Source organism: Myotis daubentonii, chromosome 12 (genome assembly GCF_963259705.1).
Source record: "Myotis daubentonii chromosome 12, mMyoDau2.1, whole genome shotgun sequence".
Taxonomy (NCBI): Eukaryota; Metazoa; Chordata; class Mammalia; order Chiroptera; family Vespertilionidae; genus Myotis; species Myotis daubentonii.
In genome coordinates, this window is record NC_081851.1 from 22,673,807 (window position 1) to 22,685,542 (window position 11,736).

Sequence of the window (11,736 nt, forward strand, 5' to 3'; positions counted from 1 at the left end):
GCTCCCTGCTCCCTGCGGGCGAGCATCTCCAGTGCAGCTGGGAAAGGAAGAGCCCCCTTGCTTGGCTCCAATGTTAGTCTATAGTCAAGCACTGCATTTGCCAGAGAAGCGTGTGTGGCCCCCAGAGAGTCCGGGATGTCTGAGGCGACTTGCCTTGCTAGTTCCCATAGCTGCTAGTTCCCACAACCGAATCGGTAGCCTCCTGGGAGGCAAGTCCTGCGATGGAACCGGGGGTATTTGCTAACCGGCCCCTGCCTGCAGCCTTTTGTTTACCATGATTAATTCAGATCAGACTAAGGCAGACATCCTAAAATCTCTTCCCTGCAGCAGATTTTTCTCTTTGAATCTTTTGAGCAGGAAAGAAGGGAGGGTCAAAGGTGTTTTGTTGTTTTCGTTTAGTGTTTTGTTTCCTAATAAACAGCTTAAAATTAATGTATAAAAAAGCAGTTTCAAGGTGGCAAAACTAAGGTCCCTTCAGTCCCATCTTTTAAATAATAAGGTTTACTTCCCAGAACAGAAGCTGGTAGGCCAGTGATGGCGAACCTTTTGAGCTCGGCGTGTCAGCATTTTGAAAAACCCTAACTTAACTCTGGCGCCGTGTCACACATAGAAATTTGTTGATATTTGCAACCATAGTAAAACAAAGACTTATATTTTGGATATTTATTTTATATATTTAAATGCCATTTAACAAAGAAAAATCAACCCTAAAAATGAGTTCGTGTGTCACCTCTGACACGCGTGTCGTAGGTTCGCCATCACTGTGGTAGACTGTCCTATATTTCGATGACTCAGTTATGTAATCCTGAAAATAAGTCAGTTTCATTAAATTGTTGAGTCTCATTTTAGGAGGTGGTGATGCAGATGGACTCCCAAAATGAAGCCCATATTGTGTAAATTGGGTATTTAATAGGAGGTGTGCCTATGAAAACAGAAGAAAAAACAAAGGTTAATGACCAGAGCAAATCATAAGCCAGTGCCTGAGTCTGTAAGGCTGTCAGTGGAGAAGGTTTCTGGATCTAAGGCTCAAGCTTCATTTTGCTGGGATGAAGGCAGTGACTGGCTGGTAGATCCTCCCTGTCTGCAGTCTGAATGCCTCTGGTGATGTCATCAGGTGCTCAGGTAAATCCTGCACAGTTTACACAGCATCGGTCACTGAGATTGAGATTGTTTAAGCTGTTGTGGCAATTTCTCAAATTTATATCAAGTCGTTTGGCTGCCATTGCAAAACTCAGAGAAAAATCTTTAGTTTTCAATAATTCTAAATCAAAGGGTGGGAGAAAAGGAAAACACTAGTTTGGAGGGTTATAGCCAAATATTTAAGGAAATAAGAAAAATTCAGGACTCAGTTCAGTTTATAGGTGAAAAAAGAACAAGCCTTTAAAGACAATTAACTGAACTAGAGTCTAATACCCACAACTGTGTATTATAGATTCTATCGAAACACAGTTTCCCCCATAAAATCATTTTTATCAAAGACAGATAAGTTAAAGTTATATACTACATTAAGTCCAGTTTCAATTTGGCCTGAGCATTTGCATGAGCACAACAAGAATAGCAAGTGATCATATAGGCTCTCTTAAATCTGCTTTGCTAGAAACTCCAGATTGAACCTTAATTAGCCCCTCCGGGCGAATCCAAGCCACATAGTTGCCATCAGGCTTGGTCTGCAACACCTATAGGTTTGGTAAGTTCCTCAAATTCTCAAGGACACCAAAAATGTCTTGAAGGTCTTTCTTCACCATCTCCCAAGAAAGCAACCTTCGTTCCTTACCTGGCAAGATTGCCATAAGTGGACTATGTCAATAAGGAAGCTATTAGGCTGTTTTTCCAAGTGGCGTCTATAGGCTTCCAAAGTCAATCCTAATTTCTTAAGGCTTTCTGGTGACACCCAGAGTCTATGCAAGTCTCTCTCAAGCATGGCATTTTAGTCAAAGTCTTGGTTTATAAACCAACTTCCAATTGTGTCGTGTTATAAAAAGAACAGACTCTTACTGAATTCATGTAAATAAATATACTGCCATGAAAATGTTAATACTCATTAAGGGTTTCCAAATTCTGGAGGGATAAGGTGGGGAGAAAATATGAATGCTTTAATGTTGCTTATAAGGTATAATTTGCCAAATTGCTCTTAAAAAAACAAGTTTTCTTGTATCTGGAAAACAGAAAGATGAATAATTAGCAATATTTTCAACAAAAAGTAACAAAAATTATAATTGACTTCAGTTCATTCAGTCCCATAATCAATTTTTGTTTGTCCTGCTTATTTGCCAGTATTTACGTGAATCCAGTTATTCTTTAGAGTTTTATTAATCTTCATCCAGTTTAGAGGTATGATCTAAAAATTTAATCTCAGAAATATGTAATTTAGAATAAGACAGATTCCTTTCCATGGATCTTTCTGAAGATGTGATATATTTCAAATGCATCAGAGTAAAACAATGACTGTCTCTAAATGACAAAATAATAACTTAAAATGACATGGTTAGAGATCTAGTTGTAATGCAATTGACAAAGAATTTATTTTTTGTGTGACAACATTTTAATATATAAAAATTAGAATTACAAATGAAAGCATATCAGAACTTTGTGGACTCTTGGAGATTTTCATATACTCTCTAAAGCATTCACTTTAATAATAAAAATATATGTATACAAATAGAACATAGTTATTATTTATTTGTTTGACAAAGCTTTAAGCATATCAAATAGGCCTAATTAGTTTGAAATTTATCTTTTATCAGGAGAGAGAAAACAAATCCTTGTGGTATTCCAGGGACCACTGGAATAACTCAAAGCCATTTCTAGCTTAAGAAGTCCCGTAAGCCAGGCCCGAGTGGCTCAGTGGTTGAGAGTTGACCTATGAACCAGGAAGTCAAGGTTTGATTCCCGGTCAGGGCTATTAAGGTTCTGGGCTCAATCCCCAGTAGAAGGTGAGCAGGAGGCAGCCAATTTAATTTTATATTATTTATTTACCCAGTGACAGTCAAGGATATCAAACATAAACACAAGCTAGCAAAACGTTAGTTGGTAGGATTAAAATTTTTACGTAATCAAGCACCTGATTAACACAATATGACACATCACTATACTAATAAAACATGGAATCTTTGCTTTTTAGGCAGACAGGAGAACCTTTCCCCCTTGTAACAGACTGAAAAAGAAACAAACCAGTTCTATATTAGCTTACTTTTGATACTTAGGTTTATTTACTAAATTATATTTACTTTAATATTATTTAACTTAAATCATGTAAAATTTCCTTTTAAGATTTTTTTATAAACCTTCTACGACATTTCTAGTCCCTAGTTTACCTCTCTTGAACTCATTTAGAAAAACAACCAACTTTAGAGCAACCCAATTTTTTCTATTTTCTAAAAAATATGTCTCCATACCTTATACCTCCAATTACCAAACCATACAATTTCTTTCCAACCTAACTGGAATTCTTAACTCTTGGAAACCTGTATTTCTAGTGACAACTAAAAGTAATTATCATTCTTTAGATTGGCAAATTTATGAATATATTTCATAATTCCTAGAAACAGGTTTTTTTCATTGGCAAACACATTCACACTTTCAAGAAACATATTTCAAATAAAGTACAAGATACTTTCATTAACAGATCCAGAGTTATTTTCTAACTTCTCTGTAATAAGAAGCCAAAAGTAGATAAACTTAGGTCAATTAATGTTTTAGTATTTTGTTATTTCAAAATATCTAGATATTTAATACTTTTTATTATTTAATGTAGTAAAACTCTGAAGTTTTAAGTTACCAAAGACTTTGGAAAACTATGTTTGGCATATATGTTGTCATTACCAAAAGCTTTATCAAAAACCTTTCATTTTAGTTACATCCAGTTATTAGTTCTTAGCAACTCTATGAGATTTTAAAGTCAATCATTACCCAAGCCATTTTCTTGATAAATTTGGTAACAGAGATAAATAACATGGACTTATTTTTGTAAACCCAGGCAAAACAAACATATATTTTATGTTAATAACTCTAAAAGACATCAACTGAACTTAAACCAGCTTTAATATCAAACATTTTCCCAGACCACATGATCTTAAAATGAATATTTGGGATCGTTTTTACCAAACACATAAATGTTACTAATCATTGTAAAGAAGACAAGATCTTTCATTTGCTCTTAACAACTCGTAAGGAGCCTGGAGGAGAAGAGGGAAGGTATCAGGTTGAGTGACTTCAGCTGCTTAAGTTTTATCTTTTTATTATTATTTTTTGAATATATTTTTGGTGATTTCAGAGAGGAAGAGGGAGATAGAAACATCAGTGATAAGAAAGAATCGCTGATTGGCCGCCTCCTGCACGCCCCACATTGGGGATCCAGCCTGCAACCTGGGCATGTGCCCTGACTGGGAATCCAGCAGTCACCTTCTGGTTCATAGGCTGATGCTCAACCACTGAGCCACGCTGGACTGGTCTGCTGCTTATGTTTTAAAAGTGCCAGTTTTTCCCTTCAATTACCCCTAGCCTCATTTACATTTCTAATTACCCAGCAGGAAGACTTGTTGAGATTCTCAATGAACTTTGCAAAGGCTGTGAATGAGCAGTGGAAACAAAGCAAGTCTTGGCTCCAATTCAAGGAATTCTATATATGCAACATCCCGAAGAGCTCTTTACACGGGAGGCTAATTGCTGAACAAAGTTAAGCATATCCAGTCCCCAAAAGAAGAGAGAAAAATAGGAAAAGAAGGTGTGCTGTTTGACACAGAAGCAAAACAGGGTGGGTCCATTAGGTTGCTGAGGTAATCAGCCCTGGCTCCTGGCTGCACCCTGCTGAGGGCAGACTCACCGGAGTGGCAGCCATGACTCCACGTTCTCACGCTAGGTTCATTCCCTCAGACAGGGGACTTAGCTCCACACCACGACAGTAATGGGAAATAGAGGGAAGTGCAGGCCTCCTGGCTGGCTCACCAAAAGCTGGTGCAGGGCGGTGCCCAGGGAGGCCAAGGGAGGCTTCAGCCAGATCCAGGTCCTTGTCATAGAACAAGAAGGAATTCAAGAGCTGGCAGAAGGTTTAGCAAAGCACGGAAATTTTACTGAAGCAATAGTAAGCACTCGAGAAGTGAGGGCGGGCAAACTTGGAGAACGGGACACCGTGATGGGGTCTGGGTGGGAGGTTTTTCTTAAACGTGGGCAAGCGGGGAGGGACAGGGCCGGTCCTCTGCTTCTGACGCCGGTGGGTGACTGCCCACGGCATCTCTTCTCCAGACAGCCATTTCTTTCTGGTCCTCCCAGTTACAGGAAGCTAGGCAGGAGGAAGCCGGGGACAGGTGGTCAGTGAAGGTCACATCTGTGATGTCCCAGCCAAGACAGAGAAGGGGAAGGGTAGAGCTGAGTACGGCCTTTGTTCCCTGGTCTGACTTTCCTGCTCGCCACCAAGTTCTGGGGTGGCCTCTCTGGGCGTCCGGACACCCAGTCCTGTTTCAGCCAGGGGTGGGGTGGGCTGGGGAGTGTCTGCAGGCATCAGGACGTCCCCGTCATGTGCCTGTCACCCGGCAGACTCGGGACTGTAATGCCATCAGGATCCAGTTCTGGGGGCAGGACTGGTGCCGGGCCGAGGTCTGAGGGGACCAGAGCCCAGAAAGCTTTCTGCTCCCCCCGTTGGTTCCAGATGAGCCACTGCAGTATTTGCTTAACACTTCAGATCAGACAAGAGTAACTTGTGAATTTTTTATTTCTAACACAGCTTGAAGTTTATACCATTTTCATGGGACGCCAGGCGATAAAGTCCCCCAATCCTATACCTGGAATTGTCAGAACAGGACCGAGGTGCGCCTGCCTCTGAACGCAGAAACTTTTATTTTGTAGCTACTGTCTCTGCTCCTTAAGGTCTGGTTTTGTGTGTGGGAGTCTCCGGGGTGATGGTGCTGCCAGATAAAAGTTGTAATGAGAGAGAGGGAGGTAGGGAGGGGTCAGGTGGAAAGAGGGCGGAGAGTAAACACAGCTCCAATCCCAGGTCCAGACTGCAGGGCACACAGTAGGTCTGCAGAGGGACTCCAGAGGCCTATGAATGCTCTCCATTCAGGAGTCCAGGCTTTTGTTTGAGTCTGGGCTACCTTCTGGGGAGGGGAGAACGGGCTGAACCGGTCTGGCGACTCTGGCTGGCTAACACTTCCCCTGGGGCCTGACTCAGTGAATGAAGTCATCAGGGTTTGGAGGCAGGTCTGCCTTGTGATTAGCTTTTATCTCCACAGTGAAGGGGCAGCCTCCTTTCAGCCTGGGAACAAAGAGGAAGGTGGCTGCATGGAGGGCCATTTTGTGCTGGGCCCCAACCATCCGGCAGCAGTAAACGAGGCAGGCCTGAGACAGTGGGGGCGCCCCTGAGGGGCGCAGGGTGAAGGGGGTGGCCCTTGCTATTCGTTAAACATGCTGTGTTGGCTTCAACCGCAGCTGACCCTCTTTCTCCTGTCTCTCTCCCGGGCTAAAGCCTGACCAGAGGGCCCAAAAGCCTTAATAGAACCACTCAGGGATTTTTGATCCTACTTCAACGCACCTGCCCTCCCCCAGTGAGGACCTTCCGTTACCCTCCCATCCATAACCTTCAAGTGCAAGACACTGGGTTTTTCAGGCCACAGACGCCATTATTTTTCTAAAAGACACATTTGTTCCCATCCTGCCTTTCGCTAAATTTCCTACTTCAGGGATGCTTGAGCCTAGCACTGAAGGCCTTTGGCAATTCTCAAACTTAAGGCCGTGGGGAATGTCATAGGTGAACAAGGCAGGTGAAAGCTCACTCTAACCTAACCCTAACCCTAACCCTAACCCTAACCCTAATCCTAACTCTAACACTAACCCTAACACTAACCCAGCGAGGGGCCCAGGCACTTCCCCTGGGGCCCTGCCAGTGCAGAGTGGAGCCTGAAGTGAGTGCCTTTTTAAATTTTTCCCCTGGAGCCTCACTTGCCTCACCCTAGTTAGCCCTGGTGAGGACAGTGCTGGCGTGGAGTAAGGAGAAGGGATGGCTGCCTGTCTGCTTCAGCTAGTCGTTGCCAAAAGGCAACACTAGTCCCATGGCTGCTGCCAGGCACAGAGCAGGTGTCCAGTAAAGTTAAGGGCAAAATGAACTTAGGAACAGAATGACGGGGCCAGGATGAGTCTTAAGTTAGCATCATGCTTCGTGCAAGAGCTGAGGACTCAGAGCCAGCAGCTCAGCTGCCCTCTGCTGAGGAAGCAGGCAGTGGCCTGCGCCCATGTCCCGGGTGGGATTCCCTCATGGTCTCAGGACCCAGACAAACCCCTTCACATCTTCACTCCAGTTCTCACTGGGTAACAGAGTAAGAGAAAACAGGAAAGAAGAAAAGAGAATTTTTTTTTAAAAGCACACAAAACACATAATCGCAAAATAATAATACATTGAAAAATACCAGTAATTCTAGCAGCTATAAATAGACTTAAACTTACCTACTCCAAGAGAGAAATTATCAGATTGGATTTCTAGAGAATCTAGCTATATCCTGCTTCCAAGACACCATCTGAGACAAAACCACATAGAAAGGCTAAAAATAAAGGGATGGAAAAACATACACTACGCAATTGCTAGCAATAACAAACAAACTATAATATAAGGAGCGAAACCACATAATCACCAAGACACCAAGCCACTCAGAAGCCATTATAGCTCTAAATGTACGCACCTAACACAGGCACACCTCAAAGCACAGCGAGCAAACAGGCAGCACTGCAAGTTGTGGGGCCGGGAACAACTGCTCTCTCCCCTCAAGCTTCTTCCGCCTGGTCTAATGATCACAGGCGGGAGACCGAGTCACAGGAGAAAACGACCCAGTTTCATACGTACATATGTATGGGAACCCGCAGGCATGAGAGCATCGGACCCCACATGCACAAGGCTCCGAGGCAGAAAGGGAGCATGGGCACAGAGGGCACCCTGAGACAGACGAGGTGAGGTGCCTCGGGGCTTAAAGGGCCACTGCAGGGAGAGCCATGTTAAGTAATTAGCAGTTTGCCCTGCCTTAGAGCTAGGTCAAAAGTCATCTCTGGTTTTAACTCTTATCTCGGGCCAGGCTCCTAATTTAAATTCTTCTTGGTAGTTAAGGAGGGAGCAGAAGTTTCTTTTGAGCCCTCAGGGTCTCAGCTGCCTTTAGCTCAAAACCATCTGCATTCCACAGGGGCACATCCTGTGGTGCCTAGCTCCCAACCCTGACAAAGGCAAAGGTTTTGACTCATCGAACTTTATCAGAAATTGGTGAGGCAAGCAACTGGGAAGAAATTAGGATAGAAAAGATTTGGGAAATAAAAGTAACAGGCATTATACAAATGGCTGTGTGTGTGTGTGTGTGTGTGTGTGTGTACGTACCCAAAACTGCAACCAAAGCACATAGGTGATTTAAAAAGTTGGCCACACACTAAGTCACAAAGAAAGACTCAACAAGTGCTAGAATTCACCCAAAATCACACAAATCCTATTCTCTAAGCAAAACCCAATTAAATTAGAAATCAACTTGTATGTTTGTGACTCAATAACTCGGATGTTAAAGAGGAAATTACAATGGAAATTGGGGGGATGGACTGGTAACACAAGTATTCTGCACCAATATGTGGCTGACTACTCAAAGAATATTTAGAGGTAAACAAGTAAGTGAAAATTTATTTTTAAAATATAAGCTTTAAGGTGAATGAGCTGAGGGTTCAAAATAGGAATTATAGGGAACTTCGTGAACATGATCAAATATGTGCCAGAAATGTACAGCAAACGTTGTAACTAAGGGTACAACTTGGGAAGCTGCCCATCAACTCAGGAACAAAACAGGAGGTGCCTTATCAATGTGTCAACACCCAGGAAACCACACCGAAGGCAATAAAACAAGCTACAGAAATAAACGTAAGCAAAAATGTTTTTATTTGCAGGAAATATGATAACTTATATAGAAGACTCCAGAGGATTTTCACATAAACTATTCCAATGGAAAGAGTCCAGCAAATATGCTAGATGTAATATCCACATACAAATGTCAGTCCCATTTTATGGATTAGTTATACCATTAGAAAAACAACAGGAAAAAATATCTCATTTATACTGGCAACAAAACTAGAAGATCTCTCTGTGTACATTTAACAAAAAATGTGCAAGTTGTTTTGGTTTTGACTTAGGTTTGAGGGAGCTTTTTTTTGGAGAAAACTTGGGCCATGAAAGAAACTATGAGTCAGCTGAGTGATTTTCCTTGTCTTGAATGAGAAACTAGACTTTATCAGCAAAGATGTCAATCTTCCCTTAATTACTCTCTAAATTCAAGACAACTTTATCCAAATACCAAAGGGTATTTTTTAAAAATTCAAACAAGCTGATAACCACAGAGACTGATTGTAAAGTGATAGTACTGAAGATGGTGAAATATTGGTACAGAGATCGCAAACAGATCAGTAGAAAAGCAGAGAACTCAGACACTTCCCTATGCAGGTAGAAATTTGACAGATGACAGAAAGATCATAACAGATTAGTAAAAAGGAGGTGGATTCATTCAATAAATAACTTGGGAATAATATGTTATTCATACAAGAATAAGTTAGATACTATCACAACACATGCAAAAATAAAATCTATGTTTATCAAATACCTAAGTGTAAAAAGAAAGTACTTTAACAATTTAGAAGAAAATATAGAAGACTATCTTTATAATCTCAGAGTAAGAAATTGTTTTCTCAAACTAGTTACAAAAAGACAAACTTTAATGCAAAAATTAATGGGCTACTTATTATAACAAATAGGATTGGATTAAACTTTTTAAAGCATTGTTCATAAAAAAGGTTAAATATCAAGCCTGATACAGATATTTGCAATGCTGACAAAGAGCCAGGATCTGGAATATGTGAACACCTACAAATCAATGAAAAAAATAACACGAATAGCTCAACCTAAAAATCTGGACAAGTCATGGATGAGGCCACCCAAATGTCAAAGTAACATTTGATTAGATGGTCAACCAGAGAAATGCAAACTTACACAACAAAGAGATACCATCTCTGTATTAGGCAGGGTTATCCAGCAAAATAGAACCAATAAGATGTGTAAATATTTGGAAAGAGATTTATTTTAAAGAATTGGCTCACATGATTGTGGTGGTTGGCAAGTCCAAAATGTGTGGGGTGGACCAGTAGGTTGAAGACCCAGGCGAGACATGATGTTGCAGATGAAGTCTGAAAACTATATTGCTGGAGAATTCTCTCCTGCTTGCGGAAGTCGGTCTTTTGCTCTATTCAGGCTTCAGCTGATGAGATAAGGCCCACCCACATTATTGAGGGCTGTTTACTTTACTCAAAGTCCTCCATCTTTAATGTAAATCTCATCCAGAAACATTTCCCCAGAAACACCAAGAATAGGCCTGGCCAAACTGACACATAAGGTTAACCATCACAATCTCTAATGCATCAGATTGGCCAAAGTGTTCATCTGCCAGTGTTAAGCCCAGATTTCAGGATCCCCAAAAGACCATCAGGGAGCCGAGTCCGATGCAAAAGCAAAAGAGCCTTTATTCAAGCTAGCTCGAGCTCCCCGTCTACCACACTCGCTGACGCAGCAGCAGGAGGCAGAGAGAGAGCAAGAGCTCTGTGGGGAGAGGGGTTTTATAGGGGGGTTGGAGTAAGGGGAGGAGAGAGGACTGTGGGCCCTGTCGATTGGCCAGGCACAAGTCGGGGTCTTGTTACACAGGATGTGGTTGTGTCTATGACGCACACTTCCCTTGATTGTCATTGGTTAGTTTAAAGAAATCCTACGTGTGGCTAGCAGAGGCTTGGGCTTCCGGGAAGAAGCTCCTTGCCGAGCACATGGCTAAGGCTGCTGCCCAAAAATGGAGGATCTGGGGCAAGATGGAGGGCGTAGCCCTCGCCCTTTCACCAGTACCAAGTGTTGACACGCATGGGAAGCACTGGGAACTCACACTGTGCTGATGCTATGGCGTGGGGCCATCCTTTTGGAGGGCGGAGGTACACACTGGAGAAACTCACACATATGTGCATACATATTGACTGTAGCCTTGTGTGTAGCAGTGAAAAGTCAAAAGGAACTGGAAAACCATCAATAGGAAACAGATGAATTAACTATGACACCTGCACACATAGACTATTAGACAGCAGTTAGAATAAATGAGTTAGAGCAACATGTACCTGCATGGATAAATCTAAAAACACTGGTGAGTGACAAAACCAAGGTTCAGAAGGATATATACAGTAGCGTAAATTTCCATAAGATTTAAAAGCATAAAACAATACTATGTATTATTTATGGATGAGCACCGTAGGAAAATCTAAAACCTATGCTTGAAATTAATACACACTGAATTCAAGATTGGGATATCTCAGAGAAGTGGGGATGAGGAATGCGGTCAGGGAAGCCATCAGCTGTGTCTGTAACATCTTATTTACTATTTTTAAAGGCCTGAAACAATATGTGGGTGTTTGTCATATACTTCTGTATACCTACCTGTTCACAGGTTTAAAATATCTCCCAAGCCCTGGCTGGTGTGGCTCAGTAGTTAGACTGTTCGCCAGTGATCCCAAGGATCTCGGTTTCGATTCTCAGTCAAGGGCAGGTACCTGGGTTGTAGGTTCGTTTCCCGGCCCCAGTGGGGGTGCGTGCAGGAAGCAACTAATTGATGTGTCTCTCACACAGATGTCTCTCTCTGTCTCTGTCTCCCTCATCCCTGCCACCTTCCCTTCCACTCTCTAAAAATCAATGGAAAAAACATCCTC

The 11,736-nt window shown here is 42.1% G+C and overlaps 1 long non-coding RNA gene across 1 annotated transcript; it reads right to left on the minus strand.

Moving 5' to 3' along the window:
* Positions 1-4,484: 4,484 nt before the first annotated feature.
* Positions 4,485-7,917, minus strand: LOC132213772 (uncharacterized). The gene is made up of 3 exons (XR_009448061.1): positions 7,668-7,917; positions 5,778-5,900; positions 4,485-5,005 (listed from the first exon to the last, which is right to left on the minus strand). It is a non-coding gene; the product is annotated as an uncharacterized LOC132213772 (long non-coding RNA).
* Positions 7,918-11,736: the final 3,819 nt, after the last annotated feature.